This window comes from Dromiciops gliroides, chromosome 1 (genome assembly GCF_019393635.1).
Source record: "Dromiciops gliroides isolate mDroGli1 chromosome 1, mDroGli1.pri, whole genome shotgun sequence".
NCBI classification, from domain to species: domain Eukaryota; kingdom Metazoa; phylum Chordata; class Mammalia; order Microbiotheria; family Microbiotheriidae; genus Dromiciops; species Dromiciops gliroides.
This window is the reverse complement of record NC_057861.1, coordinates 108,385,351-108,400,455: the sequence shown is the minus strand read 5'-3', so window position 1 is coordinate 108,400,455 and position 15,105 is coordinate 108,385,351. Positions and strand designations below refer to the sequence as shown.

Here is a 15,105-nt window from a genome sequence, read left to right as displayed (position 1 = left end):
ATGAATGCTTGCTAAATGGAGAAAATGGTGGGGGCAAGATTTTTTTTGCTTCTACCTAAAATCAAAATGTTGATTATTAATTAATTTGTCTGTTGTGGTTAGAATTTTGGACTAGTCGGGAACTTGTGAGCATCAGTTTCAGTTCTGATGTAGACAGCTTCTTGCTCATTTTTTACAGATAGGAAAAACTTAAAATACAAAACTGGTATGCAAAAGTAGCTTATTTACATTATAACAATTTACACCATTCCTCCTCTGTCACAGATATTTCCTAAGTTGCCAATGTACTAAATTTCCCAAGTAAGCATTTCTTTATCTAAATCAATTATCCAAATCCTCATTATCAGCTGAGAAACTAGGGCTGAAGAGGCTACTGAGTCTCCTAAAGGGCTGTGTTTAGGATTTTCTTGAAAGATGAAAAATTACTCTGCAACCTCCCCACAAACACGGATAATTTTACAAGGGATTAAATTGCTTTAGTGTCTTCTGAGCTTAAGCTCAGTCACACAAAGGGTGCCCCTTGAGAAAACTTTGTTGTTTGCTAGGGATGGGGAATAAACCCAATGATTAGTTTTTTTTTAATTCTAGAAGAAATCTTTATAATTACAATTTGGCTTCCAATCTTATCATTCCACCCAAAGTGATGTCTCCAAAGTTATTAATGATCTTGGTTGCCAAATCCATTGGTCTTTTCTCAATCCTCATTTTTCTTGATCTCTCTGCAGCTTTTGACCCATTTGATCTTTTTCTATTCCTCAATACTCTCTTCTCTCTAGATTTTCAAGACACCACTCTCTCCTGGCTTTCCTTTTACCTATCTGATCCCTCCTTTGTTATCTTTTATTGGCTCTTCCTTCAGACCATACTTACTAACCACAGGTGTCCCTCAGGTTTCTATCTTAAGCCCTCTTCTCCTTCTATCCTACTTCACTTGGTGATCTCATCAGCTCCCATGGATCTAATTACCATAGTTATACTGATGATTCTCAAATCCACCTTTCTTGCCTAGTCTTGCATTTCCAATCGTCTTTCAGACATTTCAAACTGGATGTCTAGTAGACATCTGAAATCCAATATGCTGAAAACAGAACTCACTATTGCCTTCCCCCCAGTCCCCAAGCCAAACCCTCCTGGCCTCCTACCTTCCCCATTACTGTAGAGTGCAATACCATCCTCCCAGTCCCTCAGGTTCACAACCCAGAAGCCATTCTCAAATCCTCACTCTCTCTCAACCTTCATATCCAATCTGTTGCCAAGGCCTGTTGATTTCATTTTTGAAATATCTCTCCTCTGACGTTGCCACCACTCTGGTTTACTGAACTAACTTGCTGGTAGGTCTGCCTGTCTCCTCTTTCCTCAATCCAATCCATTTTTCATTTAGATGCTAAAGTGATTTTCCTAAAATGAAAGTGTGATAAAGTCACTCCCCTCCATAAACTCTAACGGCTTCCTAACTGACCCCAGAGGCAAATACAAAATGCTCTGTTTGGCATACAAAGCCCTTCATAACCTAGCTGCCTCCTATCTTTCCAAACTTCTTAAACACCTTACTTTCCTACATAAACTCTTTGATTCAGTAACACTGGCCTCCTGGCTGTTCCACAAACAGGACAATCCATTTTCCTATCTCAGAGCATTTTCTCTGGCTGTCCTCTTATGCCTGTATTGCTCTCCCTCCTCCAATGCGACTACTGACTTCCCTGACTTCCTTTTAAGTCCCAACTAAAATCTCACCTTTTACAGAAAGCCTTCCCCAACTTCTCTCAATTCTAGTGCTTTCCTTCTGTCAATTATTTCCTATTTATCTTATATAGCTTGTTTTGTATATATTTGTTTGCATGTTGTCTCCCCCATTAGATTGCAAGCTCTTTGACAGCAGGGGCTGTCATTTGCCTCCTTTTGCATCTCCACTGCTTAGCACAGTGCCTGCCTCGTAGTAGGCACTTAACAAATGTTTATTAATTGATAAAATGATTTAGTGGGATTTGGAGTCAGAAAAATTGCATTTTAATTTTGGCTGTAATATTGACTATCTCAGTGACCATGGAAAAGTAACTTTTGTCACTTGAATTTATACCTCTACAAGATTCTGTTTTCCCATCTGCAAAATAAAAGGAATTGAATTAAATGATCTCTAAGGTTCATTTCAGCTTTAAAACCTATGTCCCTCAATGTACATGTTTTTCCAAAGTCCTAGAAAAAAGATGAAAAAAGGTTTTGTTTATGAATTGGTACGTTTTCTAATAATTTTCCGGATGGGAAACGATACTAGACAGAGTTTGAATAATAATACCCCTCCAAAAGCAAGCCTAGAAATGTTAGCCTGTATTTTACTTTACCTTGGGACCTAAAGATGACCGGCCTATACTTACATACACACACCTCCACCCTCCCCACGCCTTTGCTTCTGCAGTATAACAGCAAAAGAGCTCCCAAAGGGGAGCATCAAAGTTGGAAAAAAAGAGGTAACTCTGTGGCTAGGTAGCTGGTTATACCATGGCTTAGTAATGTAATGTGTCAAGTCTCCAAGTCTACACTTCTTCTCTTCGGGCCTCAGTTTCGTCGATCTGTACTTACAACTAGGAAATACCCCAGTTTAGAGTATGAAGCGTAGGGTTTAGAGCTGGGAGAGACTTTACAATCATTTAGTAAGTAACTTTCTTTTTATAGACGAGGAAACGGAGGCCCAGAAAAGTGAAATGACTTGCACACCCAGGAAACAGCAGGAAACAATTCAAACCAGGGCTCCCCCGTATCATCGTGACCCTCTAGTCAAGCTCTCTAAGGTGTCTTCACTTTCTAACCTCACCCAAGCGCGCAGGAGGGGCAGGGACTGACTTGGGCAGGGACTACACTCCTCCTTCCCCCGCCCCTCATCACCGAGCATTTTTTCTTCCCCATGGTCACCCTGTCCCGGGGTCTCAAGCCCAAGTCCTCGGTCCCAGGTACCGACAGCCCCTGGGAAGCAGGCAGGCTCCATTCCCAGCTACTCCCGCCTGGACAGTCCGTCCATGTCCCTTCAGGTTGCGGACCCGACGCTCCCTCAGTCACCTGTCACGGGGCCAGGCCCTGCTCCGGGGCCGGGGTCTGGGCGGGTCTGTCTCTGCTTGTCCCGGTCTGGGGGTCGGGGGGAGCAGTATGGGGGGGTACGCGCCCTCCTTGCCCGTCACGGGAGGCGGCCAGTGCCTGACAATCTCCTCTCGGCCCCCCAACCCCAACCAAAGGACCCGACCGACCCCCTTCCCCAGCCTCTGAGAAGATCTCCGGCTGTCACATGACTAGAATTGGCTGGAACAGGGTGGAGCGCGGAGGCGGAACCAGGGAGGATCACGTGAACAACAAGGGCGAAAAGGAAAGGGAGGCGAGCGCCGCCACTTGACTAACCAACCTATGGGTGACTGGTAATGACGCACTATCGGAGCCTGGTGATGACGCACAATCGGCGCTTGACGATGACGCACGATCGACGCCAGTTTCGCGCCGGTCGCTATAGGGACCAGAGAGAGGCGGGATCAAGTGTCTTGGTGGAGGTGTCGGCTTTGCCTTCTGACTGACTGAAGCTGGACTGAGTCTGGGCCGGGTGGCCAGGTAAGGGGCCCCCGATGGGTGGAGGCGGGAAGGGAGCCTTTGGCCTGTGAGTTGTCTCCTTCTGGGGAGGACCCTGAAGGGATTCACCTGAACTCGATTCCGTTTCCACCAGTGTTTTGTTAAATGCGTAGCTTGTGATAGGAGCCCAGGGGACGGGGGCGACCTTCTTAGCCCAAACCCCTCATTGTACAGGTCAGGAAACTGAGGTACAGAGAGAGGCAGAGAATTGCTCGAGGTCACACAGTCATCAAGTATTAATAATAGCATTTAGGATGCTTTCAGGTTTTTTGTTTTTACCATTTAAAATATATAATTTAAAAAATTAACCTTAAAAAAATCTGTTCCTCATTAAATAAATTTTTAAAAACCCAACGGCCTGAAAAATAAAATCCTTGCTGCATCGTACAGCAAGACAAATCCCTACGTTGGCCATCTCTGACAGTGTATGATGATGTATATTTCCTTTCTGCATTTAAGTGACGTGCTCCATCTTCGTTCGTTTGGATTTGTGGATTATCATCACATTGATTAAAGTTCTAAAGTTTTTCAGAGTCTTTTTCTCTTTGAAATTTATCACTCTATGAAATTTATCATAAATGGTTCCAATTCTACAGACTTCATTGCGCCTCCCGTCATAGAGTTCTTCCCATTTTTCTCTGGATTAGTCTTTTTCATCATTTCTCTATGGCACAATTATATGCCTTAAAATTAGCAAAACACTTTAAGAATATGTCATTTTATCGTCCCAACAGTGTTGGTTGATGTTATTATCCCCATATTGCAGATGCTGAAACTGAGGCCGACAGAAGTTAAGGAACTTGCCTCTAGAATTAATAGTATCTGAGGTATGATTTGATCTCAGATGTTCTCCACTTTGTTATATCTCTCTGTCTCTTGTTTTCTCTTCCCCCTTCCTCTTTTAGCTTGTGTGTTTTTTGGGGAGGGGCAGGGGAATACTTGCTTCCAAAGGTATATCACTCCCCCTAACACGTGGGAGGCACAATCCCTACTCCCCCTTACACCACTTTACACTGGGGAGGGAAAGGTTCATAGTTTAGTTCAATTCCCATACAGTACCATCCTAGTTCCAAGTCCAAAACTTGCTTTGGATTCAAGTGCCAGGCAACCTGGCTTCTGGTTTCCCTACCTGTCTAGCTGGCTGCACTATCCTGTTTGGAATCCTGGCTCAAATTCTTGGGTCTAGTGGGGATCACATCCTGCACGTGAAACTGAGAAAGAGGATTAACACAGAACAGAAACAAACACCTTAAGGTCCATTTCTCAGAATTTGGGTAAAGGAGGGAACAAGGGAAGAAAGTCCTTTCACTCTTAATAGTTCAGTTCTTGGCTGTGGGTAAACTGGATAAACAGATTTTGTCTGAGAATGGATTTGTACTTCTGGACTATGACTTATAATACAGAAATGATCATTGGATCAGGGATGACATGTACATAGAGAAATGTGTCTTCCTGTATTGTTGTAAATTTAATCAGAAGGACCTTAAACTGAAAAAGAAGAGGAAAGGAGAAGATTATCTATGGTACCCGTAACAAATTAGTTATCACATCATGTACAATGAAAGAAGTTTAGCAGTTGAGATAACCAGAAACTCACAGGAAAAAAAGAAAGAAAGAAAGAAAAAAACAAGAAAGGAACTAGTAACAAAAGTTGTGGACCTGGCTTCCTTCAAGTCACAACTAAAATTTCACCTTCTACAAAAAGTCTTTTCTCACTTCCCTTTGATGCTAGGGTCTTTGCTCTGTTGATTACCTCTGTTTTGTTATATAGTTATTTGCATGTTGTCACCCCCATTTGACTATGTTTGCAAGAAAGGGACTAGTTTTTGTCTTTCTTATCCTCTTCTCAATCCTTATTCATTTTGACCTCTCTGCACTTTTGACACTGTCCATTACCCTCTTTTCCTTGATATTCTCTTCTCTCTAGGTTTTTGGAACACTACTCTCTTCTGGTTCTCCTCTTACCTATCTTTCCTCACTCTCCTTTGCTGGAATTTCGTTCAGGTCATTCACTTTAACCGTAGATGTCCCATAAGGTTCTGTTCTAAGCTTTGTTCTCTTTTCCTTCTGTACTACAGTTATCCCTTCCACGTTTCAGGGGTTAGCGGTCCCTCTATACCCCCTCAATCTGAAAAATTCACGTAAAATTTGTTGGCCCTCCCTTTGTACCACAGAAGCTGTGTGAATTTTTTCTTTTATGAGGTATTTATAGTACCTTATTGTAAAATTTGGGTTAAGTATTTGGTCATAGGCCTTATGTAGATAATGTTCAGTAAAAATACTTTTTTTGTGTTATCTTCTGTCCTTCACGTATTGTCTTCAGCTTCAGCAAAACTTCCCCCAAATTTCCATTTAATTTCTTATCCCAACCCATGATATATTGAAACCTCAATGGGGAAAGTTACCATGTTGAAGAGATAGCTGTACTTCACTTGATGATCTTATTATCTCCTTTGGATTTAAAGATCAAATCTTATTATCCTGCCTTAACCTCTCTTGACTTTCATCTCTTTCATCTCTTCTTGGGTGTAGCATATATCTCCTGAGGAAAGGCTAAGGAAAGGGCCTCTGCACAGGAAATCTGCCACTTCCTGTTGTTGCCTCATAGCCAGCTTCTCATGAGAGAGCCACCTTCTCATTAGACCATATGTGCACTTACACTCTGAGCCTTCTCTTTCTTTCTGGGTGATGTAGGAGGCAAAAAAGGGTTAATAGAAAAATCTAAAACCCAAGCTCTAGTACAGATATTAGCTCTAAAAGGGAGTCAGATCCCAGTTGATGGATAACTTATGTTAGGTTCTCATACCCATAGTGATCAACATCCATAATGGACCAGAACGGGTCAGGTCAAAATAACAATAAAGGAAAAAGACAACCTATAGAAATTCTAATGAAAAATGATTCTATTTTGAAACTAGCCATGGGAATCAGAAAGAGACATGTGCAGAAAAGACCAAATTTGTCCCCAGATTCACCTTACGACGTGTAAACCCCCAAAACATACCTCCACTGAAAAAGGTACCCAGCTTGGGGGTTGGCTTAGGACCCCCAGGAACTCCAAATTAGGATAAGCCCTCCCCTGAAACACCCCTAGGTGGAAAATATTATGAGTAGGACAGGCCCTCCCTTGTACCTCCCCAAGGTGGAGATTATTATAATGAGACTGATAATCAATTTATCCATACTATAAATATAGCTGTCTTTCCTTTTCGAGAGATACCTTTCCAATATTCTGGTTCTCTCCCTGTGGTCATCCACAGCATTGCAATAAAACTTGGTAAACTGAGTCACTGAGTCTTGTAATTCTTTTGGGATGACTCATAATCAATTTGACCCCAAATTCTAGCCCACATCTTGGGTACATTATTTCCCCTGAGGAAAGGCTTAGAGTGGCCTAGTTAGAACATCTTCCATTTGCTCCAGAGCAACCACTTTGATCTGTACCACCACAAGGCATCTTTTACCTTCTCTTGCCAGACCAATATCCCAAATGGGATGTGGAGGACTAACAGTGAAAAGAAGAGCAACCCTCTCTTTGAATTTAGACCTCCCATCCCCTGCTGTACCTGTCCTTTGAAGATAGAGGAGTGGTGCCCTCCACTCAGTGATGAACAATCTCATACCTGGTCATGTCCTTCACGATCAGGGACTGAAATCCTGTATAGCATCATTTGACTCCCATTTTTCACCCTCTCCTCTACCACGCAATTCTTCATTCCTAACCTCCTCAACCCTCCCACCCCAAAATTTCATCCTAATACTTCCACGGTATCCTCTGGAATGTCTGTTTCATAGGCAACAAACTTCCTTGCATCTTAAATCAATTCCTCTCCCACTCCTTCCTTCTGTTAGCTCTTACTGAAACTTAGCTTCCCCCAGATGACACAGCCTCCCCGCCCACCTTTTATAGTCCTGGCTGCTCTTTCACCTTGTGAGAAAATAATTATTAATAATGTATTTCTAGAGGAGATCCGGAGATTAGTTGCTCTCTCCCCTTCACCCCAGAAAGTTCAGCTCCTGCCTGGGATAAGCCAAGGTGAACAAAAGAAATGGAGATAGATTCTTTTGTCTAGCTCATTGAAGGACTGATGGTATTAAAACCATACCTAGATAATGGACTTTGCCTTGAGAAACTTAACTGAGGGTCTTTTGCATTCTTTTCCCTGAGTAGACTTCATTTTAATTTGGACCACCCTCAAGTCATGTCAACCAGTAGAATTGAATAATGCTAACCAATTAGCTTTGATCAATGTATAATGACCTGCCTCTATCAAAAGAAGATAAGCGCCTTGACCACATGAGGGTCACCATCTTGGCTCTCTCTTGGCTTCCTGGACTTCCTACTTCCACATCTCCTATCACTCAGGTGTCTTCTGCTACTTTCTCCTCCTTCACCTCTGTCTCACATAATGAACTGGCCTGACTGACTCCTTACAAATCTAATCCTTCTTCTTGTTCAAGTGGTCCCATTCTATCATCCCTACTCTTTTACTTATTTTCAAACTCTGCCCCTCTACAGGCTCATTTCCTACTGTCTACAAACATGTCCATGTCTCCCCTATCCTGATAAAACCCTCACTTGACCCTTTCATTCCCACTAACAATCTTTTTATATCTCTTCTACCTTTATAGTTAAACTCTTCAAAAAGGCCATTTGCAGTTGATGCCTCTGTGTTCTCTCCACCCCTCTCCTTCTTACAATCTGATTTCTAATTTTGATTATTCCATTGAAACTGCTCTCTCTAGTTAGTAATGATCTAGTTGCCAAATCCACTGGTCTTTTTTCATTCCTCATTATCCTTGACCTTTCTGCAGCCTTTGATACTTGATCTCTCTCTCCTTCATACTCTCTTCTCTCTTGGTTTCCAGGACAGCACTGTCCTGATTTCCTACTCTATATCTGACCACTCATTCTCTCTCTTTTTTTGCTAGATCTTCTTTCACTTCATGCTCTCTAAATGTTTTTTTTTTTTAATAATAACATTTTTATTTAGTTTTGAGTTCTAAATTTTGTCCCTCTTTCCCTCCCTCCCCTCCTCTCTCCCTGAGGCTGTAAGCAATCATATATGGGTTATACATATGCAGTTATGTAAAACATTAACATATTGGTCATTTTGTACAAGAAAACTTTAATAAAAGAAAAAAATGAAAGAATGAAAAATAGCATGCTTTAGTCTGTGTTCAATCAATATCAGTTTTTTCTTTGGAGGTGGATAATATGTTTCATCATTAGTCCTTTGGGATTGTCTTGGATCATTGTATTACTGAGAATAGTTAAGTCATTCATAGTTCTTCATCAAACAATATTTTGCTGTCTCTGTGTACGACATTCTCTGGGTTCTGCTCACTTCACTCTATATCAGTTCATACAAATCTTTCCAGGCCTTTCTGAAATCATCCTGCTTGTCATTGCTTACAGCACAATAATATTCCATCACCAGTGTATACCACAGCTTGTTTAGCCATTCCCCAGTTGATGGGCATTTCTTTGATTTCCAATTCTTGGCCACCACAAAAAAAGCCATTAGAAATATTTTTGTACAAATAGGTCCTTTTCTCTTTTGGGAAATGTCTTTGGGGTATAAACCTTGCAGTGGTATTGCTGAATCAAGTATATGCACAGTTCTGTAGCTCTTTGGGCATAGTTCCAAATTGCTCTCCAGAATGGTTGGATCTTTTCACACCTCCATCAATAGTGGATTAGCATCCCAGCTTTCCCACATCCTCTCCAATATCCAACATTGTCCTTTTTTGTTAAATTTGCCACTCTGATAGGTGTGAGGTGGTACCTCAGAGTTGTTTTAATTTGCATTTCTCTGATAGATAGTGATTTAGAGCATTTTCCCCCATGATTCTAGATAATCATATAGATTTATTTCTCTGAAAACTGCCTGTTCATATCCTTTGACTAGATTACTATAGTCATTTACTATAGTGTAATTTGTACCTATTTTATTCCACTTATCCACCTCTCTATTTCTTAGCCAGTATCAGATTGTTTTGATAATTATCACTTTATAATACAGTTTGAGATCTAGTACTGCTAGACTGCCTTCTTTAGTATTTTTTTTCATTGATTCCTGTGATATCCTTGAGCTTTTGTTTTTCCAGATGAATTTTGTTATTATTTTTTTCTAGATCTATAAAACATTTTTCGATAGTTTGATTGTTATAGCACTAAATAAATTAACGTAGGTAGGATTGTCATTTTTATTATATTCATGCCCTCTTATTATTAGTGACCCTCTGGGTTCTGTCCTGGGCCATCTTCTCTTCTGCTTTTATATTACTTCACTTGGTGATCTTATCTATTCCCATAGATTTAATTACCATCTATATGCTGATGATTGTTTTTTCCCGACCAAACAAAAAGTATTAATTTATTTTTATCATAAAAGTATTTTATTATTTTCTAGTTACATGTAGGGATAGTTTTCAACATGTGTTTTATGAGATTTCTAGTTTCAAATTTTTCTCCCTCCCTCCCCTTTCCCTAAGATAGTCAGCAATCTGATATAGGTTATATATGTACAATCACATTAAACATATTTCTGCATTAGTCATGCTGTGAAAGAAGAATCAGAGCAAAAGGGAAAAACCTCAAAAAAGAAAAACAAAAAAAGTAGAAATAGTATGGTTCAATCTGCATCTAGATTCCATAGTTCTTTTTTTCTGGATTTGGAGAGCATTTTCCATCATGAGTCCTTTGGAATTATCTTAGACCATTGTATTGCTGAGAAGAGTCAAGTTTATCAGAGTTGATCAACACACAATGTTGTTGATACTGTGTACAATGTTCTCCTGGTTCTGCTCATCTCACTCAGCATTAGTTTCATGCAAGTCCAGGTTTCCCTGAAATCTACCTGTTCATCGTTTCTTACAGTACAATAGTATTCCATTACATTCATATACCACAACCTGTTCAGCCATTCCCCAGTTGATGGACATCCCCTCAATTTCCTTGCTACCACAAAAAGAACAGCTGTAAATATTTTTGTACATGTGGGTCCTTTCCCCTTTTTTTATGATCTCTTTGGGGAAAAGATCCAAAAGTGGTATTGTTGGGTCAAAGGGTATGCACAGCTTTATAGCCCTTTGGACATAGTTCCAAATTGCTCTCCAGAATGGTTGGATCAGTTCACAGCTCCACCAACAATGCATTAGTGTTCCAATTTTTCCACAGCTTCTCCAACATGTATTATTTTCATTTTTTGTCATATTAGACAATCACATAGGTGTTTTAATTTGCATTTCTCTAATCACTAGTGATTTAGAGCATTTTTTCATATGGCAATAGATAGCTTTGATTTCTTCATCAGAAAACTGCCTGTTCATATCCTTTGACCATTTCTCAATTGGGGAATGACTTAGATTCTTATAAATTTTATTTATTTCCCGATATATTTTAGAAATGAGGCTTTTATCAGAAATACTGGCTATAAATTATTATTTTCTTTAAGTAACAAACATTTTATTTTTTCCAGTTACATGTAAGGGTAGTTTTCAACATTCATTTTCATAAGATTTAGAGTTCCAAATTTTTCTCCCTCCCTCCCTTTCTTTCCCTCTCCACAAGATTGCAACCAGGTTATATATATACAATCCACAAGTGTTCATTTTATCAGTTCTTTCTATGGGGGTAGATAATAAGCCTTCTTCATTCGTTCCTTGGGATTGTCTTGGATCATTACATTGCTGAGAGTAGTTAAGTCATTCACAATTGCTCATTGAACAATACTGCTGTTACTATGCACAATGTTCTCCCAGCTCTGCTCACTTCACTATACATTGATGTTCATTAGTCTTTCCAGGATTTTCGGGGTTCATTCTGTTTGTCATTTCCTATAGCACAAGACCATTCCACCACAATCATATAGCACAGCTTCTTCCATCATTCCTCAATTGATGGACATTCCCTTGATTCTCAATTCTTAGCCTCCCCAAAGAGTTGCTATAAATATTTTTTGTACAATTTTTCCCCCTTTTCTCTTTTTCATGATTACTATTGTTAACTGTTTCCCTTCCATCCTATTTCCTTCCCCATGATATTTATTCTATTATCCATCTTCTTTCATCCTATCACTCTTCAAAAGGGATTTGCTTCTGTCTGTCCCCTCCCCCACTCTGCCCTTCCTTCTTTTGCCCCTCTCTCTTTATCCCCTTCCCCTCCTGTTTTCCTGCATGGTTAGAGAGATTACTTCACCCAATTGAGCGTGTATGTTATTCCCTCCTTGAGCCAGTTCTAATGAGATTGAAGTCTTTGAGCCAATTCTGATGAGTATAAAATTCATTTACTGCCCTGTTCCTTTCTCATCTCTTTCCCCACTCCATAAACCTTTTCCTGTTTCTTTCATGTAGGATTTCACCTTTGCCCTTCCCCTTCCCCCAGTGCATTCTTCTCACCCCTCATTTTAACACTAAGGATGTCATCATGGGGCAGCTAGGTGACACAGTAGACAGAGCATCCACCCTGGACCCAGGGGGATCCCAGCCAAAACCTGGCCTCAGACACAAGACAGTCACCCACTGTATGACCCCAGGTATGTCCCCCAACTCCAATTTTTTATAGTTCTCTAGGGACTTGTATTTGAAAATCACATTTGCCATTCAGTTCAGGCCTTTTCATCACGAATACCTGAAAGTCCTCTTTTTTTTCATTAAAGTCCCACTTTTTCCTCTGAAAGATTATGCTGAGTTTTGCTGGGTAGGTGATTCTGGGTTGTAATCCCAATTCCTTTGCCCTCTGGAATATCATATTCCATGCCCTCCAGTCCTTTAATGTAGAAGCTGCTAGATCTTGTGCTATTCTGACTGGGGCTCCACAGTACTTGAATTCTTTCTTTTTGGCAGCTTGCAATATTTTCTCCTTGACCTGAGAGCTCTGGAATTTGGCTACAATATTCCTAGGAGTTTTCCTTTTGGGAGCTCTTTCTGGAGGTGATTGGTAGATTCTTTCAATTTCTATTTTAGCTTCTGCTTTTAGAATTCCAGGGAAATTTTCCCTGAGAATATCTTGGAAGATGATGTCTAAGCTCTTTCCTTGATCATGGTTTTCAGGTAGACCAATAATTTTCATATTATTTCTCCTGGACCTATTTTCCAGGTCAGCAGTTTTTCCCAGAAGATATTTCACATTGCCCTCTATTTTTTTATTCATTTGGGTTTGCTTTATTGTATCTTGGTTTCTCATAAAGTCACTGGCTTCCATTTGTTCAATCCTAATTCTTAGGCAATTATTTTCATCAGAGAGCTTTTCCATTTGGCTTATCAAGCTGTTGACTTTTTTCTCATGTCTTTCCCACATCCCCCTCATTTCTCTTTTCATTTTTTCCTCTACCTTTCTAACTTTATCTTCAAAGTCCTTTTTTGAGTGCCTCTATGGCCTGAGACCAATTCAAATTTTTCTTGGAAGCTTTAGATATAGGGGCCCTGATGTTGACATCTTCCTCTGGGGGTGTACCTCAGTCTTCCTTGTTACTGAAGAAACTTACTATGGTCCTCACCTTTCTCTGTCTGCTCATCTTTCCTTTCTTTTACTTGACTTTTATCTCCTTAAAGTGGGGCACTGTTTCCAGGCTGCAGTAGCCCAAGCTTAAGAAGTCCCAGGTGGTATGATTTAAGGAGGATCAGGTCCTTCACTTACCTGGCCTGTTCCCTGGTCCTTAGATGACCCCAGACCAACTTGCTAATCAGCTAGCTTTGTGTGTTGTGGTTGTTAGCTCCAACGAGCCTGTGCCCCTCCCACACCTGGGCCACTGCTACTCAAACCTGCCTCCTGGTTCCCAGCAGGGGTGAAAAATCTAAGTACTGCCTCAGCACCAGCATAGACCCCTGTAGTTTCTCCCCTGCCGAGGGCTCAACCCTCTCACCAGACTGTGAGCTTAGTTCCAGACAACACTGGCACTTCAGCTGATTCAGAGGCTCTGGGAGTCTCCTTCTCTGGTGAGGACTTCCTGGGACTGGATCTGTGTCAGGGTGACTGTGGGGCTGGGCCCGACTCCTGTATTAGCACAGCAGTTCTCTCCTTCTGACCTTCCAAGCCGTTCTTGGTTAGAAGATGATTTCAGCACATTCTTCTGTGAGTTTTGCTGCTCCAGGCATTTTCCTATGGTGTTATTTGGATGTTTTTTTGGAGTGATTGTGTCTGGCTATAAAAATTGCTTCCCTTCTAGTTTTGGATGCATTGCTTCTGTTTGTACAAAAACTTTTAAATTTAATGTAATCAAAATCTTCCATTTTGCATTTCATAATATTGTCTATCTCTTGTTTGGTCATAATCTGTTCTCCTTTCCATAAATCTGAGAGGTAAACTATTCTTTCCTCTCCTAATTTACCTATGATATCACCTTTTATGTTTCAATCATGTACCCCTTTTGACCTTATTTTAGTATAAGGTGTAAGTATGCTGATGATTTGTTTGTTTGTTTGTTTTTTGTCTTTTTGCAGGGCAATGAGGATTAAGTGACTTGCCCAGGGTCACAGAGCTAGTACATGTCAAGTGTCTGAGGCCATATTTGAACTCAGGTCCTATTGACTCCAGGGCCAGTGCTCTATCCACTGCGCCACCTACCTGACCCTTGCTGATGATTTTTAAACCTTTCTTTTCTCCCTCAGTTTCTCTGCTGAACTCCAGTCTAGCATCTCCAGCAGTCTTTCAGACATCTCTGTCCATTAGACATCTTAACCTCATTATGTCTAAAACAGAAACCATTATCTTTCCCCCTAAACCCTCCCCACCTTCTTCCTTCCCTATTAGTGTTGATAATAATGCCATTCTCGGGGCAGTTGGGTGGTGCAGAAGGTAAAGCACTGGTCCTGGATTCAGGAGGACCTGAGTTCAAATCTGGCCTCAGACACTTGACACTTACTAACTGTGTGACCCTGGACAAGTCACTTAACCCCCATTGCCCAAAAGAATAATACCATTCTCTCAGACTCTCAGGCTCATAATTTAGGAGTCATCCTGGATTCCTCACTCTCTCTAACCCCTCATATGGAATCATAACTAAATAAACCAAGGCCTATTGATTTCATCCCTGCAGCATCTCTGGAATATACTCCTTTCTCTCTTCTGTTACTGCCAACCACTCTGATGTAGGCCTTCATCTTCTCATGCCTGGACTATTGCAATAGTGCCTATATGCCTCAAGTCTCTCTCCAGTCCAATCTATCCTCCATTTAGCCACTAAAGTGATTTTCCTAAAGTGCAGGTCCAACCTTGTCAACACCTTATTTGTTAATCTCTAGTGATCAAATACAAAGTGCTCTGTTTGGTATTCAGAGCTCTTCATGACCTCCCTTTACCTTTCCAGTCTTCTTATGCCTTGCTCCCCAACACATCCTCTTGGATAGACTGACTGGCTTCCTGGCAGTTTCATGATCAGATCATTTCATCTCTTGGTTCCAAGTCTTTTTTCTGGCTGTCCCTCAAGCCTGGAGTGTTCTCCTCCCTATCGCTTCCTACCGGCTTCCATGGCTTCCTTCAAGTCCCAGCTAAAA

At 40.9% G+C, this 15,105-nt stretch overlaps 2 protein-coding genes across 5 annotated transcripts in view; one reads left to right on the top strand and one right to left on the bottom strand.

Annotated features, from left to right (window-relative positions):
- WASHC5 (WASH complex subunit 5) overlaps positions 1 to 3,291 on the bottom strand; it is a 73,648-nt gene extending 70,357 nt beyond the window's left edge. For all 3 annotated transcript variants that reach the window (XM_043976621.1, XM_043976620.1, XM_043976622.1), the window contains exon 1: positions 3,052 to 3,291. The gene's annotated coding sequence lies outside the window, so the exon portion shown is untranslated. The remainder of the gene's footprint in view (positions 1 to 3,051) is intronic.
- A 160-nt stretch (positions 3,292 to 3,451) lies between these two features.
- Positions 3,452 to 15,105, top strand: part of NSMCE2 (NSE2 (MMS21) homolog, SMC5-SMC6 complex SUMO ligase) — a 246,366-nt gene continuing 234,712 nt past the window's right edge. Inside the window, exons 1-2 of one of the 2 annotated variants that reach the window (XM_043964850.1) lie at positions 3,465 to 3,588; positions 4,373 to 4,433. The gene's annotated coding sequence lies outside the window, so the exon portion shown is untranslated. Of the gene's footprint in view, positions 3,589 to 4,372; positions 4,434 to 15,105 lie in introns of both variants that reach the window. The other variant, XM_043964840.1, reaches the window with a different exon arrangement.